Source organism: Dipodomys merriami, unplaced genomic scaffold (genome assembly GCF_024711535.1).
Source record: "Dipodomys merriami isolate MVZ:Mamm:240054 unplaced genomic scaffold, mDipMer1.0.p SCAF_32, whole genome shotgun sequence".
In the NCBI taxonomy this organism is placed as follows: Eukaryota; Metazoa; Chordata; class Mammalia; order Rodentia; family Heteromyidae; genus Dipodomys; species Dipodomys merriami.
In genome coordinates, this window is record NW_027204715.1 from 10,319,742 (window position 1) to 10,344,701 (window position 24,960).

The following is a 24,960-nucleotide window of genomic DNA, read 5'->3' on the forward strand; positions in this document are numbered from 1 at the left end:
ATATTCTCGCCGGCAATCAAGCTTCCCAATGATGTATAAGAAGGAGATGAAGTTGAAAGAGGATGTCACTGAACATATTAATTTTCAAAATCTAAAAAGCATAAACAGACCATAAAAGACCACATGCTAGTCTCCTTTAGTTTCCAACCACAATGGACATACTGGGAATGATTACACTAGAGTTTCTGCAATGAATGAAAGCCAAAGTTGTGCCAACAAATAATGAATTCATGGTGGAAAAATAATTTTTCTCTTTTTCTATCCTATCCTATGGTTTTTTTTATCTCCAAAAGATATATCTGGGGGTGAGACTAGCGAAATAAACAAACAGGAGGCATACTTGTAACATTTACAAATAAAAGATGTTGTGGCACTATAAATGCAGACTGTTTTAACAGCATTTCAGATTTGGCATAATATCTTGTTTGAATGTTATCAAGGGCATTAGAAGAAAATAGCTAAATGCTGCTATCTTTCCCTTCCTATTGTACCACATGAAGATAGTTTTCTTTTCCCCCTCAGTTGGTCTAGTGTTAACTAAGGAGAAACAAAATAAAACAAAAAATGATTATGTGAAATGTTTTCCACCCAGTCAATTATTGAGACATAGACTCAGATCCCGAAATAGGTTCCCTTAGCTATCTAAGGCTTCCATTCTTTGGTAGGAATCTTGTGCAGAAATGAGACTTTTAAAAAATTAAAGGTATATTATTCAGACTTTGATCTCTGTGACAAATATCTGGGATTAATTAATTTATAGGGAAGAAAAGGTCATTTTGTCCCACAGCTTTGAGGTAGCAGACCAAGGTAGTTTGTCCTTGTTCCTTTGGATAGTACACCATGAGGGAGAATATTTCAAAGGGAGTCTGCTCATTTACTGCTGGCTTGAAAGTAGAGACAGCAAGAGTCACAGAGAATGAGAGAAGAGAGAGGAAGCAGCAGCAGCAGCAGCAGGGAGAAGAGGGGGAGGAGGAGGAGGATGGGGGAGGAGGAGAATAGAAAGAAGAGGGAACAGGAGAGATAAGGGTCCTATATTCCCTCCAAGATCCCTCAGGGACTGATTTCCTCTTCCTCTGACATCTCCTTAGACCACTACAGGTTGACGACTAAACCTTTAACACATGAAACATCAGCAAAGGATCAAATGAGACAGCCATCTCCAGCAAGGGTCTGGAAGACCCAATGTCAGCACAATGTCAATTCACTCCAAATTAACCTGTAAATTCAATACAATCCTAGTGAATGTCCCAAAAGATTGTTTTGTACATTGACCAACTATTTCTACAGTTTACATTGAATCTAAAAGAGATTTTACTAGCCAAAGCAAATTTGAAAACAGAATGAAGTTAGAACCACCATGACTTAATGTAATTAATCAAGACAGCAAAATACTGAGGAAAGCATGAACCTTTGACAGGGTAGGGAATCAATGATATCATGGTAATAATGACTATGCTCAGAGTCTGATCTTTGGTTCTCAATATCATTTCCCTGGGAGGGTAAGAGGGTCAAGATGGGAAAAACTGGTAGAAAATGAGGGAGGGGTGACACTGTCCCAAAAGAAATGTGCTCATTGCCTGACATGTAACTGCAACTCCTCTCTACATTGCCTTCACAATAAAATTTAACTTAAAAAATAAATATCATTTCCCCATGAAAGAAACAAACTATCTTCACAGAACTGGTCAATTCCAAGGGCACTGTAAGGAAAAGTCGAAGCTGAGTCTGGACCTCATCTGGTGTCAGAAAACAAAGAAGCGCTGAAAGACGAGATGTCCAAACCCGAACTGAAACATCCACCAGTGAACTTGCCTAAGCAGCTATTAACACAACTCAGCTCAAGGACACCGCTCCGTGGATCCACACTTGCTTAAGCAAGTTCATGATAGACCAAATTATAAACAGTAGAATGCTAGAAGCATCCATGAATTTACCATAACTTACAATAACCTGAGAGATGAAGAAAGGAGGATATGCACAGGAGTGGTTGAAAATGCTCAATAGTTATGTGTGTATGCTCATATAAAATAGTATTTGATGGCTCTCACTGCTCTTTTCTAGCTCTCTCTGCTCTCTCTCTCTGCTCTCTCTGCTCTTTTCTAGCTCTTTCCTCTCTTTCCCAGCTCTCTCTCATTCCCAGGCCTTTCCCAGCCGCGTAGAGTGCCAACCTTGCCTGGTCCCAGCAGGTCTACTGAATAAACCTACCCCTTACCTGAATACCACGTGAGTGCTGCTGTTCTTACTCGGCTACCTCTCTCGCTGTTCTTTTCTAGCTCTCTCTGCTCTCTCTGCTCTCTCTGCTTTTCTAGCTCTTTCTCAGCTCTTTCCTTTTCTTTCCTAGCTCCCTTCTCTCTCTGCTCTCGCTGCTCTTTTCTAGCTCCCTCTGCTCTCTCTCTGCTCTCTCTGGTCTATTCTAGCTCTCTCTGATACCTAGCTCTCTGTTCTTTTCTAGCTCTCTCTGCTCTCTCTCTCTGCTCTCTCTTGCTGCTCTTTTCTAGCTCTCTCTGCTCTCTCTCTCTCTGCTCTCTGTTCTATTCTAGCTCTTTCCTCTCTCTTTCCTCTCTTTCCCAGCTCTCTCTCATTCCCAGGCCTTTCCCAGCCACGTGGAGTGCCAACCTTGCCTGTCCCAGCCAGTCTACCGAATAAACCTACCCCTTACCTGAAAAAAAATAATATTTGATGAAATGAACTCCAAGGAAAGGAAACAAGAGACATTTTTCATTGCCATTGTTGCTGGTTTTGCGTTCTTTTCCTTTTGTCTTGTTCGTGTGTTTGCATTTGGGAGGGGAAGGGAAGGCACAGAAGAGGTGGAACAAGCGTGAACACATATAACAATGGTACTCATTATACACTGTGGCAGATGAACTGTACACCTTGTGGGTGGGAATGGGAGGGAGAAACTGGGGGAGAGCAAGGGAAGGGAGACACGGTTCAAAAGGAATTGTGCTCATCACTCATTACCTGATGCATGTGACTGTAACCCCTCTGTATATCAACTCTACAATAACAGTAAATATTGTTAAGAAATAAAATAAATTTCATTGTTTTCATAAAATTAAAGGCAAAATGTAAAAAATAAATGAGTTAAAAAAGACGAAAACAGACAAAAATATACAATTTGTCATTAAAAAGCCATAGAAATAATTATTGTAGGCAAGAATACCAATGTTCAGATTCATGCACAAGATTAGGAGAATGACAATTTGCACAATGTGAAGTTATCTCTCCAGAATATTTATTCATTGAAGAAGGAAACAAGTAATTTTAAATGGAAAGACTTGGCAGACACCACCTTAGCCACTTGATCAAGTTTAGCATTAGACATTAATTAGGCATACTGATACTATGCACCTCTGAGACTATAGAGTAGGAATGGCCGAAAATGCAAAAGTTTTGTCTAATCATGGGAAGACAAAAGCAACATTACACCAATACAATTGTAGGACATCGGACAAAAGAGCTGTCCTGTATTCCTCTAAAGTTATCAGATTATGGGAGATAAATCACAGAGAGTAGAAATTATCAGAGAATATGGAAACAAGAGAACTAAATGCAATGTGAACGACAGATCTAGAATTTTAGCATGGGCCAGAAGAAGAATGCTCATGGGAAGACTGATGAAATTTGATTGAATTTATACTTGAGTTTAATTTAAAATTATATAACTAATGTGAGGGTTTTGGTGGTGGCTCCTTTGATAATATTTCTTAGCTTCCATAATGCAGACTTAAAAAGAAGCTCCCACAGTGATCTGCTCTGGCTATTCATTGCATTTAAAGACTAAGAATAATTAAAAATATCTGAACATATGCTAATCAATTAATACTCAGAAGCTGCTATTAACGCACATACTTTTGAATGCACCATGCATCCAAATATATTCACACTTTATCATCTGTTGAACTCTTCTGTTTCTCCCTCAATCTAAATCTCCTGCTCTGTGTATGTGTCTCTTTCTTCTTCCCTGTCTCTCTTTTTTCTGCTCTACCTTTACTCATGTTCTGTATCAGTTCATATATAATACAGGATTGAGGTATATTTTAAAATAAAATGTTGCTATCCAGTTTCATAGCTTCTTTACTGAAGCTTTAAATTTTCTCTTTCAAAATAACAAGGTCAAGCTATATTAGGTGATCATCCTGAGCGAGTCACAAATTGATACAGCAAGTGTGAGATAACTGGCTATTGATAGAAAATGTTTTCCTACCTCTGGCCAAAAGCTTCCAAGTTTATTCAGAATGGTGTTGTCAAAATAGATTTTCATGAGCTGCTTTGAGATAGAAAATAAAAACCCCAGTTGCACACAAAGGCTTTATTCTTTAACATCATAAACCGACTGTTTTTCCTTTCTTACTCATAATTAGGCTCCAATTGAACATAACTCATGGGTGGCTGGCTGAATAATCCCAAAATACAACTGTTCTTTTGCAGAAAAAGAGTATAATTTTTCATTGCCAAATAGAGTCAATTGAACTGGGCTGCATTCTACTCTGATACACTACAATTAGACAGATGAGAGGTGCTCTTGGAGTTAGCTACCTAGAATTTCTTTTCAAACCAAAGTTAGTTTCAAGTAGATCTGAAGCACTTTCAACATTCAGCTGTCATCCTAAATGCCTTCACTGCGGGACATAAAATAATGTGGGTTTGTTTTTCACTTTTTGTTTTATCAAGTTGCTACTCATTTCCTAAGTTGAATTTCCTCTCATTTAGCTCTGAGATGGTCTGATCAGACAAGACTTTAAAGATCAAGAGGAAAGGGCTTATGTATAAAAAGTAAAAATCAAATAATGGCATTTTCAAATATAATTTTTTAGCTTTTCTAAATTTACCCTTTCTTCACCCCTCAATCTGCTTATGTCTTACAAGAAAAGAGAGCAAACTCTGAGTGTGTGTGTGTGTGTGTGTGTGTGTGTGTGTGTGTGTGTGTGTGTGTGTGTAAGTAGAGGGTGTTAGATGTCTCCTTTGGGGACCTGGGGGTCAAGTCCAGTGATAGATTACATTTAGAATAATTTACAAATTGGAATACCTCAGCTAAGACTAGAGCTACATGTTCAATTCCATAGGATAGCCCAAATAATCAGACATTTATGGAAAACTGAAGGCTTAAGATGGAAAATTCTGACCCATGGTAAACAGAGATGACTCAAGTAATTGAAGACATTCTGAGACACTTCAATCAAAATTTCAGAGAAATATGAAGTCTACATTGTAAAACAAAAATAAGCAAGCTTTACCAGATTGAAATCCTTATTTACCCCTTATAGTTGACAGTTTTCAGAAAGTTTTGTTTTGTGGTCTTTATTCATATATACAAAGTGTTTAGGGATTCTTCACCCTCTAACATTCTCTTTTCCTCTTACTCCTTCTAATCCCCCCCAAAAAGCCCCAAAACTATAACATGTTACACACATAGACACATAGACATGAACAATTAATCTTGTATGTTTATGTAAATGTTTATCTTGTAGTTCAAACATCCATATATGAAAGAAAACATGTGACCTTTGTCCTGATCCTGGCTTATTTTGCTTAATATGATGATTACCGTATTCTTCTATTTCCCTACAAAGGACATGTTTTCATTCTTCCTATGTCTGAATAATACTCCATTGTGTGTATATATGTATATATGTGGGTGTGTATATAGTTATATATATATGTATAATTTTCAACCCATTCAGCAATTGTAGAACAACTAGGCTCTTTCCATGTTTGGCTATTGTGACAAGTGCTGCAATAAACATAGATATGTAAGGTCTATTGTTATATTTTCACTTATTTGCATCCTATGGTAGTACTTATTTTAGTTTTCTGAGGAACTTCCACACAGATTGCACTAGTTTACATTCCCACCAACAGAGTACTGGGTTACATTTTCCCCACATCTTTGTCAGCGCTGGTTGTTTGTGTCCTTGATGAAGGCCCTTCTGACTGTAGTAAGATGAAATCTCAATGTTATTTTCAATTTTTGTTTTGATGGTTAATGGAATATCGTGTGTTTATTGATCAATTTTACTTTTTCAAATTGTCCCTGTTTCCTGATGATACGATCTTCCACCTAAAAGTCCTTAATGATTCAGCCTCGGAACTCCAATATCTGATAAACCAGTAGAGTAGGGTCTAAAAATCATACACAAAAAAGTAAATTTTTAGTATAGTAACTGTAAACAGGCTGAGAAGAATTCAGGAACACAATTACACTCACAAAAGCTTCAAAAGATAGCTAAGAGAAAACTTAAGAGATGAAAGACCTCTATAACTAAAACTAGAAGATGTTGAAGAAAGGAACTGAAGAAGACACAAGAAGACAGAAAGACCTCCATGCTCATAAATTGGCAGAATCGATACCATGAAAATGGCTGTGTATTGCTGAGAGCAATCTACTGATTCACTGCAATTCCCATAAAAAATCTTAGAGCTTTCCTCACCCAAATAGACAAATCAATCCTAAAATTCATATAGTCATCAAAGGACCCCAAACAGACACACCAATGGGAGAGGGCAGGGAAGAGTATTGCTGGAGATAACACACACAATACAGACTTCAATTATATTAAAGAGCTATAGTAACAAAAACAGCATGTTACCAACACAAAAACAGACATAAAGACCAACTGAAGAGAGCAGATGACCCAGAAATAAATCCATGCCACTCTAGCTATTCTTCGTCAGCAAACAAAAGTAAAACTTCACAAATGGAATTGAATAAAATCATAGGGATTTCTGAGCATCACTGGATACTCAGAGTCTATCCCTCCCTTCGAGAAATGGGACATTTTTTATGGCCATGGGTAGATAGTTCTCATAGCAGAGCTGCATACACCACCTTTTCCCTCTACTTTTCTAACTTCATGAGGACCCCTTGGCTTAAAAAATATAAGAAACTTCTGCTAACCAAGCTAACTGCTGGAAAGAAATGGAAAGAAATGAGGTGTGTACCACAGACCGCATAAAACAATGAAAGCAATTTAAAGACAAAATGTAGATGCTAACAAGGAGTAATTTTGCAATATCAAAAGCATATGACTAGCCCTTCTGCTCTGGGCAATTCTCTGGAAATCCTTGGCATTCACCCAGCTTCTCCTGGGAGCCCCAGGGTGAGAAGAAGTCCCCCAGCCCACACCTTCCATCTCCACACTCAGCTTTTCTGACCAGCCCATGGTCGGTGAGGCAGGCAGTGCTCCGGTGTTGTCTGTTTCCTGCTGATGCTGAAGGAGTTAGAAATGAGGGCTAATTTGCAACTGATTTAGTAGCTGGTGGACTGAGGGTGTGATTCCTTTGGGATAGATTTGCCTTTCCCCTTTCAGTGAAGCCCTTCGTTGCACAAGAGCTCCATCTATGGGAGAAATCAATTATACAGCCATCCACCCTTGCCATCTTTGACAACTGTAATGTACATTAGACCAGTGGCTCTCAATTGAGGACTGTGGACAATGTCTACAGGAGTTCTAGGTTGTCATAACTGGATGGACTGGGGGACTGGTACCCAGTGGGTGGAAGGATGTGATGCTAAGTGCCCTTCAGTGCATGAGTGCCATCACAATTTCCCATCCTAAGACAAGACTGAGAATCTCTACTTGAAAAGGAAAGAATTGCTGAAATGTATGCTCATAGATGGGCTGTGATTCTGCCATTCAAGACCCAGAATAAACTGAAAATGTTTCATATTCCTATACTGCTTTGTTCAACTTCTAATCTTCCTAGATTTTCCTATTGTCAGTGGATTTGATGAATTCATTTGGTTTCATAGATTTGATTTGGAATGTCTAAGAATGAGAACTAGAGGATGAAGGATGATGGTAGAATTTAAGGTACTCAGTCACTAAATAGGACTACTATTTGGGGTCTGACTTCCAACAAGTTGGACCTTATCACTATTTATATACAATGCCTATATATATATATATATATATATATATATATATGTATATATGTATGTATGTATATATGCAATGCCTATTTATATACAATGAGATTCCCTGGTGTTTAAGTCATCATAATTCACATTATAATTGTGACTGTCTTTATGGTAAGTACACAATACGGAGAAAATGTTCCAGTTTCTTGGACCCTCCACTCAACACATCATTCAGCAAGTCAGCATTCAGGGCTGTAGACAGCAGTTTCCTCTGGCGGGGGGGTAGGGGAGGACCATACACTGAAAGCATAGTTTCTGAGATTTCTACGTCTGTCCAAAGAGAGACACATGGACCCTGTAGTTGAATAGAATAGATGTTTGTATTTATAAACAATGTAGCCAGGCTCTTACATCCGTGTGGGCTCCTGATTGTATGCTATGAAGAAAACATGGAATCTCCTGTTCCCAAACCTGCTGTGTGATCCTGCAGGAGAATCTTAGTTCCGGCTGCAGAATCCATGAACACCCATCTCCAGCGAATGCTGCTTCAGCCATTCAACCCCCAGTGAAAGGAACAGAGCAGCCCATTTGCCCGGGAATAAAACCATCTCTCTCCATTGATACAGGTGCTACTCACCCCTTTTAAATGAGAAATCAATAAAAGCATCTCACTAAACCATGAATAGTTATAGAAGATATTCTAGACCTGTGTCCCTACCATTGAAGTTATGGACTCAGAGATGACCAGGGGACTCTTGCAAGATTTTTGAGATGCCCAAGCAATGGTTCTGGATGTGCATTTCCCGACTTTAGTCCATTTTTCATTGTGGTATGGCACCAAGCCCTAGATGTTGCATTTGGAGGAAACAGGCATTCCTGAAAATTGCCTGCTCGTTTATTTTGTCATTAGTAATGACAGACCAAGGCTTAGGTCCTGGTAGTCATTAATATCATGCCCAGGTTCTCTATAAAATATCTAAATTTCTACACGCTCATCAGAATAGGCAAAGTACATGGCAAGAAATCTTTGAGCATCCGAAATTCATATTAAATGAGTAATGATTTAATAACTTTCTTCTTCAAGTGCCATCAGCGAGAAATTGCACCGCTTTATGGAAACCTTTGATTTATTGGTACAGAAGATTGCCTAGCAGAGCCAGTTTGCCTCATAATTTGTGGGAAAGAAACAAGCTTAAAAAGAAATTTGAAGGGAAAAATGAGCTAAGAAAAAATGTCAAGAGAGCTTGTGCAATATAACTGTAAATGAGAAGGAAGCCTTCTAGCTCAAGCCAGGGCATTTTTTTTTTTAAATCAGGGGGCTAATAAAACTAGTGTCACCCAAACTATCAGATGCATGGTCATTGTGTTGGTTCAAATGGATCTGATAAGAAGTGAATGTTAAAAATGGGAAGCTCTGCCAGATGCTGGTGGCTCACGCCTGTAATCCTAGCTACTCAGGAGGCTGAGATCTGAGGATCACAGTTCAAAGCCAGCCTGGGCAGGAAAGTCTGTGAGACTCTTATCTCCAATTAACCACCAGAAAATTGGAAGTAATGCTGTGGCTCAAATGGTAGACCACTAGCCTTGAGCTGAAGAGCTGAAGGACAGCATGTAGGCCCAGAGTTCAAGCCCCACAACCAGCCCCCACCCAGAACAAGCTCAGTAATCATAGTATAAATATGATAGAAAAGTAGTATACATGTATAAACATCATGAATCCTGAAAGATGTAGAGATCCTCTTTTCTCAAGTAGGACTTGGTGAGATAATGAAGGAAAAATGAACATAAACTACATAGAAATGAACTAAAATAGTGAGACATTTCACTCATGCCAAGGACAGGAATTTCTTGGCTTATTGCAAAGATGAAGATCCCAACATTGGCCAGGATGGCATCTGTCTCTAAATGAGTCTGCAAAAATTCAATCAAAGATTATGAACTGTGAAATAGAAAAACTGATCTATACACTGGTATTTTGTGGAATATTATTTGCTAATCAGAATGCAGAATTTTGGCTTGCTAGGAAAAGATGTTAACTTGTTTGCGTGCAGAAAATGCTTTAATAAATATTAATACTGTGTCTAGATAGCGCTTATATTACCAAGAATATGTAATTGCTTTTGTTACCAATAAATCAAGGTTAACAGTTATGCAGCTGGGGCAGTGCTTAGATTTCTCGTGTTCCCTTTGAAAAAGTGAGGTTTATTAAATCATAACCCATTTGTTATGAGTTTATAAACCTCTATGGTTTCAGTGCCATACCCCATATACTTTTCAAAAATAAAAAGAACAGAATTTCTGCTTAGTCCCTTTCCAGGAAGGTATGAGGTTCCAAGAAATGGCATGTTCTACCAAATTTTAGGCCAGAATGTTGAAATTAAAGAAAGACAAAGATCAATGAACCAGTCCAACAGAGTTGGGGAAGTTGTTACCTGTCAAACTCACTGCTGCTATTTCTTTACTGCTGCTCTAATTCGGATGTTATTTCTTAATTACGTCTTCTCTAATATTCCCACTGATTGTTAATCTAGCTGAAACTCTGCGAACTCCTTGTCTATTTTTACTGAGAAGTAGATTTATATTTAATCCCAAATATTTACTTCCAATAATTATCATTGTCAATATTGGTCCTAGATTATTCCATAGGTATGGAAGTTATGTGTGTGTGTGTGTGTGTGTGTGTGTGTGTGTGTGTGTTCATGTGTGTGTATCTGTCTGTCTCTATCTGAATGTGAATATACTCAGTTACTCAGTGAACATTCTTGGAGTACCTGAAAGCAGCTATCCCATGACCCCATTCTTACCTTGAGACTTTCTCAATAAACTTAATGAGTATGTTTTTTTTCATATAGCTTAGAATCAAATCTCCTTTTTTTAAAAATTTATTTTGATAACAGATTGGCTCTCCTCCTCTCAATATACTCCTCTTTGCTCATATTCAATTGAAGTTACACATCCCAGATGATGTACAGCAATGAACCACGGGGCACAGCCTTTACAGCAGTGAACAGGGTCAAATGAAAGCACATCAGTAGACATAAATTGTAAGTGAAAGGAACACAGAAATTTAGGGATCTTGGACAAAAATAACAGAGAGATTTGATTTAGATTTCAAAGCTGAGAGAAGTTTCTATAAGGAAGGGATATAAAATATAAAACCAGAAAACGAATGAGATCACTGTAACTCTGACAATTTAAGTATTCCAATGCCAAATTAATTTTGAAAACAACATGTAAATGAATGTAATCATTGTGACCTCAGTTTCACAGTGTATAATTTCTTATTCTTCAGCAAATATTTATTGATTTATATGTATTTACTATTATCCTTAAATAAATACATTCAAAAATAGATATGTATTTTAAATATCTGTGATTTAAACTTACTTCCACATACTTTCAGTGAAATCCCTACTTCTGATTATATTGGTTTAAAAAATACCTTCAACATATATACAATGAAATTTACTCATCTATCAGAAAGAATAATATGTCATATGCAAGGAAATTAATGGGCTTAGAAAAATTATGTTAAGTGAAGCAAGTCAGGCTCATAGAGACAATGTTTTCTTTCATATGTGGAAGTTAGTTCTATAATAAAAACATACACATTAGCATATATAGAGTTTATACAAATACACATGAATGAATTGGCTTAAAGACAGTATACTTAGGGACGAAGTCCATCAATGTAACTCCATTGAACAACTAATGAGCCATTCAACAAAACGGATATCAGGAAGTGGAAGCATGTTTGGAATGAGAGGAGGCATAGCAATGGAGGGAGGAAGGGGAGATGCAATCCTTACATTCAATGTGTATTATGTGAAAAATGAACCACATAACTTTGAGGGAAGGGGGGAAATGGAGAGGAGCAACAGAAAGAGTGACGTCGACCTAGATCCATTGCACTCCTAACTTGACTTCTGAAATTGAAAGCCTTTGTACAACTACTTAGTAATAATAACGAAACAGCATTTATCAAAAGTACCTTCAGATGAGTGGGGCAGAGGCACAAATCCATTACAAATCATACCCACTTGGGTACAGGATCTAACCCAAGACACAGGTCAAACAAGTTGATTGTTAGTATCATTCATTACTACTGAATTATTCACTACTGTTTCCCTCTTCTTAATTAATATATTCCCTTTCATTCATTCATTTGTTGATTTATTACAGGTTTTGTGTGTGTGTGTGCGTGTACATATGTGTGTGTGTGTGTTTGTGTGTGTGTGTGTGTGTGTGAATGAGAGAAAGGCTTGAACTCAGGGCCTAAGTGTTGTCCCTGAGCTATTTTGCTCAAGGCTAGCACTCTACCACTTGAGCCACAGCTCCATCCACTCTTTCTTTGTTTAATTAGAGATAAAAGAGTCTCATGGACTTTCCTGCCTGGGGCTGGCTTTGAACCATGATCTTCAAATCTCAGCCTCCTGAGTAGCTAGGATTGCAGGCATGAACCACTGGTGCCCAGTGATTTGTTCCAGTTTTTATCCCACACATCCAGAGCACCGTGAACTTTTTTGTGAATTAGGATAATTACACTTCCTGGAAGAGAAATGAAAAAGGAAATGTCCTCTGGATAGACAGATAGAAAGAGGATCCATTTCACCTGGATATCATCACTTTTCATCTAGGTGGCACTGCAGAGCTGATGGCCTGCCCAACACTAGAGAATTGGTTAGTTAGATAGATGGATGGATGGATGGATGGATGGATGGATGGATGGATGGATGGATGGATGGATGGATGATGAATCATCAATAAACAGATAGATAGATCCAGCCAGTGCTAGAAACCTCGCTTGCCACTCAGGCTCGGCTACCATCCTAACATGTGCATTCCATTTCTTCACATCTTTTCAAAGATTACTGAGCATGATCTACTATTTTCACTTGAAAAAAAATCTCTTATATAACAGTAGTGTGGAATATTAGTTTTGTCTTAACTTTTGCTTTTGCCTATTGGAAATGGTCATCTGACCTCTCCAAGCTTGACTTTCATCACACATAAAATGGAGATATTAATGAGTACCTACTTCCAAAGATTTTCTGTGAAGATTGCATAAAATAATTCATGGAAAGTACTTAGCACAATGCCTGGAACTTTGTAAGAATCCAATAAATCATAGCTATTATTACTTCTGGTCCCTGGAAGGCAACTTTCTGAGCCAAGAAAGTAGAACAGCTGAAGTTTCATTTTCATTCCCCCATACATCTAATATTTCAAACTCCACCTACCAATGGGAGAGTTGCAAGACTTAAAATAACAAAGAAAACAGCCATTCTGAGTATGATTTCACTACCAACCAGCAATATAGCACAAGGATACTAGTTGCGCTCAAATGATGAATCTTTCTATGAACATTCTTTTACAGAGTTTAGAAAGTCACCATGACCATCGTCAGAGATTCAATTTTGTTGGTACAATTCTCTGTTTTTAATTGTTTATTGTTATTATAAAAGTGATGTACAGAACAGCTACAGTTACATAAGTCAGACAGAGAGTACATTTCTTTTGGGACAATGTCACCACTTCCATTGTACTCTCTTCGTTTTTCCCTCCCATTGGCACAATTCACAAAGGTCCACTTGTCTGGCAATACACTTTTGCCCTCAGTTTCATTCTGTGTTGGGGCTATGTAATCAGAATTTGAGATGCAACTGTCACACAACCACCTTGAGTCCTTTATGTATTCAATTCTCACTGAACTATTATACATTTCCTTAAATATAGAGCCTACATTTGCAAAGCCCTATCTCTCCAAGGTAACAAAAATTTTGCATAGCAATGTTGGCACTTCACTGAATGGTTTCTCTAATTTCATCCTCACATGGAAACCCTCCTTGTTCATCTGAATTGAGACCACAAGAGTAATTCTCCTGTTTATTTCTTCTATTTGGGAGAACCAATTTGGAACAAAGGCTGTTAAGAAATGTAATACATATTCTGGGTTTTTCTTTGGATGTTGGCATACAGAACAGACATTCATTTTCTTGAAATTCTGAAGGTTGGAAAATTCAAGTTCATAGTTCTTCGGGGTTCAATTCCTGATAAAAATCTCTCTTTGTGGCTTGCAAACAGCCACTTACTTGTGTCCTCTCATGGTACAGAGAATGGCAATTTCTCAGGTGCCTCCCGAATGTTTTGAATTCTGTTCTAAGCATTTGAAGTATACAATATGATGTTTGACATGCAGATACACAGTGAAATGATTGTTGTTGCAATGCAAGTTAATATATTCATCATTCCACAGTCACTTATTTTGTATGTGTGGCAAGAGGACCTAAAATATGTTCTTTTGGGGGAAAAATCCCAAATACAGTGACTATGCTTAACTATATGTTGCATATTGTGTTGTATATTCATTCATTTCATCATTGTCTTATTTTCTTACCATGCATGGTCAAACCACGTGTGATAACTCTGTGGCAAAGGCAGGTTTATTGTATACCCAGAAGAGGGATTTTTGGATCACATTGTAGTTCTACTTTGATTTACTTTTAAGGGAATTCCACACCATTGTATTTTGTTCTGTTTTTATTTTAAACAATGATTGCACCAATTTACATTTTCACCCATTTCGTGAGATGTTTACATTTTGGTTTGATGGATTTTTTTTCAAGAAGGTATTGATACTTGTCTGTCTTAGATGAGTTTCACTCTAGTAAAAGATGAAGGAAACTCAATTTAAACTAGGTTTAATAGGTTTAATTGGTTTTTCTAAGAAAACCGTGGTGCATTCAGGATGCATAGAACCATGGGTTTAAATGTCATCAGAACTCTCTTTGGGAGTCATTCCTGCTGCTTTCTGCAGTTCTGAGTTCCTGTAGTGAAGGATTCACTACTCGACTAAGAGTCCACTCTTCTACCCTTCTACTATTACCACCTCTGGACCACCCAGATGCCTGGAACTGCCAGCTATCTTCAGAAATGTCTTGAGGAAAGACTACCACCTCGCCCAAGCTCATGACGACTTTCTAAAGTGGCCCGTATTCGGGGAATGGTCACTGCAGCCAGGGGGAAGCCCTGGTCTCTCAGCCCCTCTCAGGAAATGTCTGCAGATCCATGGGATCAGATAAAGCAGGCCAACATTGCATGCTGCTCAGTGCTGCTTTCTTCCCTTTTCTCCCACAACTGCAAGTTCCAAGAATTCTCCCTAGGTAATTAAAATGGCAATCGCTTTCCACCTACAAAAGATACGGGAAAAGACCCTCACTAGCTTTAGTGCTGTACAAAGGTGCCTGACCGCTGTGTGCATCCAGTGCTGCCTTTGGTTGGGCAATTTAAACCTGGACCAGCCATTGTAATTTGGAGTCTGAAATATGACTGGCTCTCCTGGAGTTAGAAGTCCATCCTACGCCATTATCTTTTCAGCAATGAAACAAGATTATCTACTTCCCATTTGGATCTTAATAGTCAGAGTAAGAAGAAATGCTTCCATAAGATAAATGTGATGCCATCACAAGAAAATGGTACTCATAAGAGCCATGGAAACCTAATCTTTCTGCCTGCTTTTGCATAGCCAAGCTGCGGCTGAGTCGGTGTCCTTTCCCCCTTCAGTATTGAGCCTCACCTCAGACTTGTTTCCAGGCCTGCTTAGTAACTAGTTCCTACCTCGCAAGGCCTGGTGTACAGCTCCCAGGCAACTAAGTTCAGTAATAGCTATTAGTACTAGGGACAAAGTAGAGTGCAATGAGCTGGATTACAGGGGAAGAGGACAAGGCTGACATATGAATGAGTGTCCTGACAATATGAGTAATAAATGGTAGTCCAGAAACTTATGGAAACTCCTTCCATGAAGACTTTGACTATAACCCTGACTGTAAAACTGTCTAATAGATGTTTCTGGCCATTCAAACATGTACATCGTCCATTGAATGGCATCTTCTCAAATTTAATATTTTTGGAATTTAAACAGAATCCAATGATACTACAGTTGAGGAAATTCTCTGGGGTGCTGTGTAAGTGTGTGGCCTTCAGCATTTCATCTTCTCAAGGGCTGATGGGACTTGTAGAACAACCAACTCGTTGAGAGTAATAGAGAAAGGAGACCACACCGTGAGAGAGGATCTCGCGTGACTCCAACAATGATCTTGACCTGCGTACTTGTGGATTCTAAACTGTTTGGAGCAGGTTAAAAATTAAAATGATTTTATCAAGCCTAACAAATGATGTTTCAGGTGTGAATACATGGGAACTTGTTTGTTGAATAGTGGATGCATTATTGCTTACAATATTCTCTGTCCTTTGTCATAAGTGTCCAAATTTCTTAATAAAAAGTCTTTTAAAAAGCTATATTTTGTTAAAAGAATATTGGAATCTATCTCCTTCCCAAGTCTTTGTTCCCTCAGCTCTTCCCAGAGCCTCACAGTTAACTTCTCTAACTTTCTTATAATTTGGTCACAGCCAGCCTATTTAATGGTAGATATTGTTAAATTTTCCTTTACAGATGGATCCTATCTGTGTAAGCTTCATACTTATTAGCAATCATCAGATCAGATGAGGATTGCAAATAATTAAAATTGCTACTTCCTTTGCCACCAGAGCCTCACATTTCCAAGCAAATTCTGTGGTCCACATTTATATTTCTGGCGAACATTTGGACAAATACTAAGACTTGGGCACCAAATGTAGGCATGCCAGCATGCATAACACTGTGTGAACCAGGCAAGCGTAATCCAGAGTGGGTGACACAGATGTGAGTCAGGCAGATGGGCTGGAAGAGACACAGAGAACACCAACAGCAAAGGATTTGTGTGGAGCCTCTGGGCACTGTATGGGCCAAAACTTTCATCCCTTTCCTTGGCTCTGCTTTGCCACCATCCCTCCACATCAACACGGTCATTTTGCTGAAACCCACGCTGGTAACACATCACCTCAGGACCTGTGTTCCGGGGAAAGAACCTTCAAATTCAAGGGAAGCTGGAGGTGGCCATTCCACTTCAGTACTCATGTAAGGCTGCTGGCATAGTGTCTAGACAGGTGGGTATCTATCTACACTGGGGGCTTATGACTGAACACTTTGTATCTAGGCTGCCTGAAGGCAGTCTAGAATGATCTGTCAAACTCAGCCCTGGCCTGTACCCTGGCTGGCATAGTCCTGGCTACTTTCAACCAAAACTGGTCCCACGTGTAGCTTTCTTTATGTTATTAGGAGGAGAGGCTCTAGTCTCTAATATTACTGAGAATTGGCAGGTGGGTATATGAGTTAGCTTTCTTATCTTTAATTTTTGCAGTTGTGGGGCTTGAACTCTGGGCCTGGGCGCTGTCCTTCAGCTCCTCAGCTCAAGGCTAGTACTCTACCACTTGAGCCACAGTGCCACTTCCGGCTTTTTCTGCTTAGGTGGTGCTGAGGAATCAAACCCAGGAGCTTATGCATTCAAGGCAAGCACTCTACCACTGATCCACCTTCCCAGCCCTAGTTAGCTCTCTGTTACTAGAAGAAAACACCTGCTATAATCAAGTTCATGATCAGTTAGATATGTTGTTTTGAGTCCTATGGTGAAGTAAAAACAACGTGTGTGTGTGTGTGTGTGTGTGTGTGTGTGTGTGTGTGTGTGTGTGTGTGTGTGTGTGTGTGTGTGTGTGTGTTTAGAGTCAAGTGATAAAGCAAAGCTGCATCCTCATGGTGGCCAGAAAGCAAAAGGAGAAAGGGAAAAGGGAAGATTCTCAATACTCCTCTTCAATGGTAGGTCTCCTCTGGCTTAACCACCTTCCAGACCCTCCTAACTTTCGTCCTTCTATGAAAATTCTTGCTAATTGACAGCTCACTGTGGGTACGTGGCACATTCTTGGTGCTCAGCTCTGCTCTAAGCTAGCTCCTCACTTTTATGTGGCTTACAAGAGGAGCTCCCAACACATGGGAATAGTAGGTCATTCTCTGAGTTATGTTTTTGCATAACCACTTTGTAAACTGCACCCCATCAAAAAGAGTTAGCATGCATGATGCAATCTACTTGCCATCAAGACAGTAATAGCACAATGACTTGCAGGCACGGAGGAGCTCAGAAAGCAGATGGTCTATGTGTTGTTTCTTTCTCAAATGGCAAAGAGAATATTCATAATGCACATGCATCTAGGTATAACTGCTTTAGAATCAAAACATTGGAAAAGTTAAAAACAACTTCATGATCATTTCTCAGAGAAGAAAATAAAGTTCTGTCATAGACTCTCTGTCTCTCCTTGTGCTTCTTTCTCTCTCTTTCTCTGTATGTATGCTGTGAATGTCTTAATTTTGGTGATCTGAAACCCTCTTACAAATGAGATACTGTCCAGTGATGAGTGTTTGTGGTAAATAAGGCTTGATTCTCATTAGAGATGCTTTAACATCCTCAGCCTTGCTTGTAGTCAAGATTTGGACATGTGACCAAAGACAGACTAATTTAATGTATTTTTCTCCAGTTCTGCATTGGAAGCTGGCAGTGTACAGAAGCAGGAAGACTCCATCCTGATGCTGGGTGGGAGGCAGCAACGTTTGAGGAGCTCCAGTCTGCATGCTGCAGTGCTAGTATTCCTGTTCAAGTTCTGGTGGCAGCAGTACTCTCATTTTCTGGCTTTCCTGTGACTTGGCTATGATCCCAGTTATCGCCAGCATCTGTGTTCTTGAGAAGTTTCCGAGCTTTGCCCTATGGTTTTCCTGATTGATCTTAAATCTACTCTATGACTCCCCAGAAAGGATTAATTTTCTTAAATCAACCAAAAGTTGGTTTCCTGTATTTTCAGGTTTATATTTGAGCTTCTTGGAATCCAAGAGCACTGACTTCTATGTAGCCTACTGAAGCAAACAACAGGGCTTTGTTGCCAAGATAGTACTGAGAGCATGAGACTTTATCCCTGCACGATTAACATGGAGCATGATGTTTATGCAATTTCTACTCCTCATCGCCACTGTCTTCTGGGAAGTACTGTACTATTTCTGCCTTCTCTACCCTGAGTAAAGGAAGAAACTGAGTAGGACAAATTGTAAGATTTTTTTATTCAAAATATAATCAGTAAAAGTTTTGTTGTAAGGTAACTCAGGTGTGAGAAACAAAGAAGCCACATTTTAAGAGGTCAAATCAGGTATCTTTATTGGACAGCTCGTAACTGCACTTGGAGTCCTGTCACAAAGATCTGCAGCCCCTCAACTACACTTAACACTGTCAGAAAACTGTGCCAGGAGAGCAGGAAGGAAGGAAAGAGCAGAAAAACAATACCAACAAACCAGGTCAACCCCAATAGAGAGCTGAACTGGGACACCATGGTGAGCCAGGAGCCAGGAGATGAGGGAACACGAGGCATGGTATAATGGCACGTCAGCTGGTCTGGGCCTAGTGTCTAGGGTAGGGGGCAGGGTCACAGGAAACTCGAGAGTCTCCCAAGTGCAAGGCATAGGACTGACAGGTCCGGTGACCTGTTGTCCAAGTCCCCACCCCTGCCTCTAGGAATTCAGGCACACCCATCACCTGAGAGGTGGGACTTCACCTTCAACCAGAATAAAGACATGATGCCAGACCCTACCATCCACCATGCGGCCAAGATGGCACCCGCCACACCTGACCTCCCGACTTCGAAATGAGGCTCTTCAAACTTATATGTTGCAAACCTAAGCCCCAACAGCACAGTGTCCAGGGAGGGTCTTAGCACAGGGTGATTGGGTCAGGGAATGAATGCAGTTATCAAGGAAATGAACACTGGCATTTCCTCTCTCGTGTGTGCTCCTTCCCTGGTATGGCAGGTCCCTGGGCCCTTGCCAGATGCTGGTGCCATCTCTACTCTTGGACCTCACCACCTCCAGAAACGTGAGCCAAGTCGATCTTTTTTTCGTGATAAATTACCAGTCTGCTGTATTGTTAACCACAGAAAACTCAAATACCGTAATTCTTTAGAAAGGCAAAGTCAACATTCAACAAAATAAACACCAAGAGATGGGGATTTGAAAGGAGTGAGATGTCGTCAAGGAGAGAGGGGTAGATGCATGAACAGGAGAAGAGGCAAGAGAGAACACAGTCAAGAATTCAATAGATATCCTACAAAATTAAGGAAAAATGAGGGAAGGTGTGGTTCGGGGGGATGGAGGAAAACGTTGAAAGAGGAGACATTACATTCATAAGCCGCTTTGTTAAGTGGTAACTCCTTTGTACAACTACTTAGAATAATTTTTTTGAAAAATATAGTTTCACGTATTATCCAAGGTACTTTAAATAAATTTCATACACACAAAAAAACATAGGGATGGGAAGGGGAAACAAAGGAGGAGGCAACAATGCTTGATGAGACATGTCCTCGTTACCCTGCTCATGTAACTGTAACCCCTCTGTACGGTATTTTCACAATAAAAAAAACCCACCGATTGGGAGAAGATCTTTACTAGCCATACAACGGACAAGGGTCTCATATCTAAAATATACTTGGAACTCAAAAAATTAAACCACCCAACAACAAATCCTCAAAGAAACAACTGCCCAATAAATAAGTGGGCGAAAGACTTAAAGAGAAGCTTCTCTGAAGAAGAAAGAAGGATGGCCAATAGACACATGAAGAAATGTTCAACATCCCTAGCCATAAAAGAAATGCAAATCAAAACAACATTGAGATATCACCTCACTCCAGTTAGAACAGCAAAAATCAAGAACTCCAATAACAACAGATGCTGGAGGGGATGTGGACAGAAAGGAACCCTATATCAAAGTTTAAAGCCAGGTATCGGTGGCTCACACCTGTAACCCTAGCCACTCAGGAGGCTGAGATCTGCCACCTAGGACCGGAAGGCCCATTCGATTCATCTCCAGTGAACCATCAGAAAAGCAGAAGTGGCACTGTGGCTGAAAGTGGTAGAGCTCTAGCCTTGAGAAGACTTGGAAAAAATTATATTAAGTGATGTAAGCCAGGCGCAAAGAAACATAGGTCCCATGGTTTCCCTTATTTGCAATAACTAGTATATGTCTAAGACAAGCAGAAAAGGTCAAACAAGATGATATTAAGCAAAATGAACCCCAAGATAGGGACACAAGTATTTTTTCTTCTTGCTATCGTTTCTAAAGTATTTATGAGGTACCATATGATTTATGGGGTGCTTTGTATGTCCCTTCCCCATGGTATAACCCCTGTTTTCACTGTATTTGATGTTGGTATAATTTGGGGAGAGGAAGGGAAAAAATTGTTTAAATAGTGATACAGTTTGACCTATTGCACCAATGAGATGTACAAGAAGCTATGTCAAAAAACAAACTTTACAATTTAAGCGGGGTAGAGAGGGGAGAGTGTAGTTGAGGAAGTGGGAGGAAAGGGATGGTAGGGGGAAAACAAAGGAGGAGGCAACAATGCTTGATAAGAAAGGTACTCATTACTTTGCTCATGTAACTATAACCCCTCTTCTGTACAGTATTTTCACAATAAAAAACTTGTTAAAAAAAAAAAAAAAAAGCTCAGGGACAGCACCCACGCCCTGAGTTCAAGCCCCATGACTGGCCAAAAACAAAACAAAACAAAACAAAACAAAACAAAAACTCTTCTTGTAAATAGGTTTGTTTCTAAGGCTATTCTGTAAACAAAACAGACACATTAGCATTTAATAATCTTCTCTTCCTCAGACCCAAAACAGTTCCTTTGGGTTATTCACATCTGTCCCTTTAAGGAGTTAGACCTCCCACTTCTCTAAATGCATTTTTTTTTTTTTTTTTTTTTTGTCGGTCGTGGGGCTTGAACTCTGGGCCTGGGCGCTGTCCCTCAGCTCTTCAGCTCAAGGCGAGCGCTCTACCACTTGAGCTACAGCGCCACTTCCGGTTTTCTGGTGGTTTATTGGAGATAGGAGTCTCACGGTCTCTCCTGCCCGGGCTGGCTTTGAACCGCGATCCTCAGATCTCAGCCTCCTGAGTAGCTAGGATTACAGGCGTGAGCCACCAGCGCCCGGCTCTAAATGCATATTTTTTATAATACATAGTATCGTTTTTTTTTCCTTTAGCATTGGTCAGTCCAGGTGGACCCATGAGAGTTAAAAGCATTTCACCTTTCAGTAACTGCAGCTTCACCAATCTGCGGAAGGAATGAGGAGTAGCCACACTACAGGCAGCAGAAATAACAAGTGGGACTTGCAAAACACTTTGACAATTACGAAGTGTTCTTGTAGAAACTATTAAAACAACCACCTAAATCTCCTGGATCATATTGTGTTACTTCATGCAGTTTGATAGCCAACCCCGAGCAAATAATAATTACATTATTTGTCTTCCACAAAAAAATAAAATAAAATCCTACATAAAAGTTGAGCAAGTGTTCTCAAAGAGAAAAAGTGGGGTGGGGGGGAGGGAAGCTATTGGTCTGTTCGAAAGAAATCAAATGTTGTCACTGAATGATGGATCAAACAGGCAAGATTGCACAACAGAGATGCTAACGGGGATGCTATGAAACTCCAAAGCATTGATTTTTTTTGAAGGCAGAGCCCAGGCTTCCAATACTAAGAGAACACCGATGCTGTGGCTGCTTCTTGTCCCTTGCTGGGAAGCATAAAGCCAGCTAGGTAGCAGCTGAGAATCCGTGGAGGTTGCTATCACTGTCTAAGCAGATACTTTGTGAATAGACCCTGGGAGGTGATTGCACTCCCTTAGACCAAACAAAGCCCAGCCCCTTCCAGATACAGCCCTCCCTGCCGTTTCAGAGACTCCTAGCTGGCTTTTAGAACCAGGTAAGTATCACGAAATTTACTCCTGCCCTTCACAGCCCTGGCGTCTCAGCATGGGTGAGCTCACAGCCCTGAATGATGTGCCTCAAAATAATGAAGTCTGCAGAACATCCTGAACAGAGGGAAGGCCAAGGGACAAGCAAACTGGTATCAAGTGCAGCTTCACTCTTGCACAGTGGCATCATGGAACGTTGTTTCCTAAGATCTGAGCTAAGAAGTTAGAGAATCTGAAGAACAAGGAAGGCCAGTACTCCCTAGCCACCCAGGCCGTCGTAGGGAGAGGGAACACTGAAAGAAACCATCTTCATCCCTTCCTCCCTTTCTTCCCTCCCTTCTTCTTTCCCTCTTCTGTCTTCCTTCCTTCCATCTTTCCTTCCTTCCTTCCCTCCTTTTCCCCTACTTTCTCCTTCCTTCCTTTTCTCCTTTCTCCCTCCTGTTCCTCTCTTCCTTTCCTTCCTCTTTTCTTTCCTCCTTCCTCCCTTTCTTCTACTCCATAATTTGCAGTTTGTTCTAATTTTTTTTAATGGAAAACCCAACCAGAAAGACAAATCAAATTCATGTGAGCATACCAAAGTCTTTCTAAAATAATATATAATTCTGAAGACATTAATTTATAAATTGTTACTCTTTTTTTTTTTTTGCTCTGCAGTATATTTACCTTAGAGCTTGCAAATGATATGTTTAAACACTGTGCTGTTTTGGCCCCATATTTGGCCTCCACTTACCTCTCCAGCTTCAACTCTTCTTCTTCTTCCCGGTCCACTCTGCTCCACCACAATCAACTTCCATTTGTTCCTTTAAAGGACTGTGTGTCTTCCCATCCCAGAGATTCATTTGACCTGTATATAAGCCTCCCCTTGGTTTTGGTTTTCTACCCTTCATCAATATTTAGGTGTCACATTGAAACACAATTTCCCTATGAGACATCATTCTCACCCTAAGGAAGAATTATAATATTCTCTTGCTATGCAATTTCATAACCCCCTTGGATGTCCTTTGTCTCAGCCACAGTAATGGCAAATACATATATAACACAAAGTAATGGATACTGCTCTAAAATTATTTATACACATAGATCTTTCTCTATGGATGTGTATGTATGTATGTTTGTACAGTCAATCCTTGGTATCCATACACTGTTCACCTGCTAACCCAAACAACTTGAGATTAAATCTTTAGGCTGAGGATGTATATCAGTGGTAAAGTGCTTGCCTGGCCAGTGTGAGGCCCTGGATTCCAACCCTGGCGTTGAAAACAGTGCATGATTCCTACTGAATGTGTGTGTGTGTGTGTGTGTGTGTGTGTGTGTGTGTGTGTGTGTGTGTGTGTATCTTTTTCTCCTACCATTATTCCCTAAACAATAGAGTATAACAAATATTTGCCAAGCATTATGATGGCAGTAGTTTTTAAAAATTGTCTAGAAATGATTTAAGTCTATATGGAGAAGATGTACTCAGGTTATGTGCAATATTACAATATTCCTTATAAAAGACTTATACATCTGTGGATTTTTTGTATCCATATGATGGCTAGGAACAAATCCCCTGGAAAATCAAGGATCAAATATATCTACCTACCTATCTATCTATCTATCTATCTATCTATCTATCTATCTATCTATCTATCTATCTGTCTGTCTGTCTGTCTGTCTGTCTGTCTGTCTGTCTGTCTGTCTGTCTGTCTGTCTCTGTCGGTCTGTCTGTCTGTGTCTATCATGTGGTTAAGTACTGAATGAGTATCTATAATGTACCCTTAAACAGGTAGGTAAACAGGTAGTGAAGTGAAACATGCTTTTCCACTTACTTCTAAAAGAAGTATGCAATGACAGATGGTACACTGCATTCCCAAACCATCAGCCTTGCTTGTATGTTTCTTTGCAAGACCAGAGTCAGTAGGGGTCAAAAGGACACAAAACAAAATGTGTATTCATACCTAGTTTGATCCACCATTACTGGAGCTCTGGTGAAACAGATCCACACTTGACTTTGCCCAGAAGAGATGAGGAGAAGTCTCTGTATGCAATAGCAATACTCACAAGACATTATATTAAAAATGATCTGTACAACTTGGGGAGGATGGGGAGAGGGAAAGAGGGAGAAAAGCCAGGAAGGGGGTAACAAGTTCAACAAGAAATGTACGTATTACATTACTTATGTAACTGTGACCCCGATGTACGTCACCTTGACAATAAAAAGAGGTGATATTGAGGGTCAAAGAAAGCATATCCAGGCTGTAGTGGGTAGGACAACACTAACACCATATGAAGCAACTATAAAGGAGTAAATGGAAGGATGCTGCCAATGAAAAGATAACAGGCATTGCAGGGAGCTGGGCATGCTCTCCACACAACCATGTTAGTGTCAAGAAGCCCCACCATCTTCAATATGCCCAGTTCATTGGATCAAATTCAATCACACGATGTCCTACTTTCCTGTTG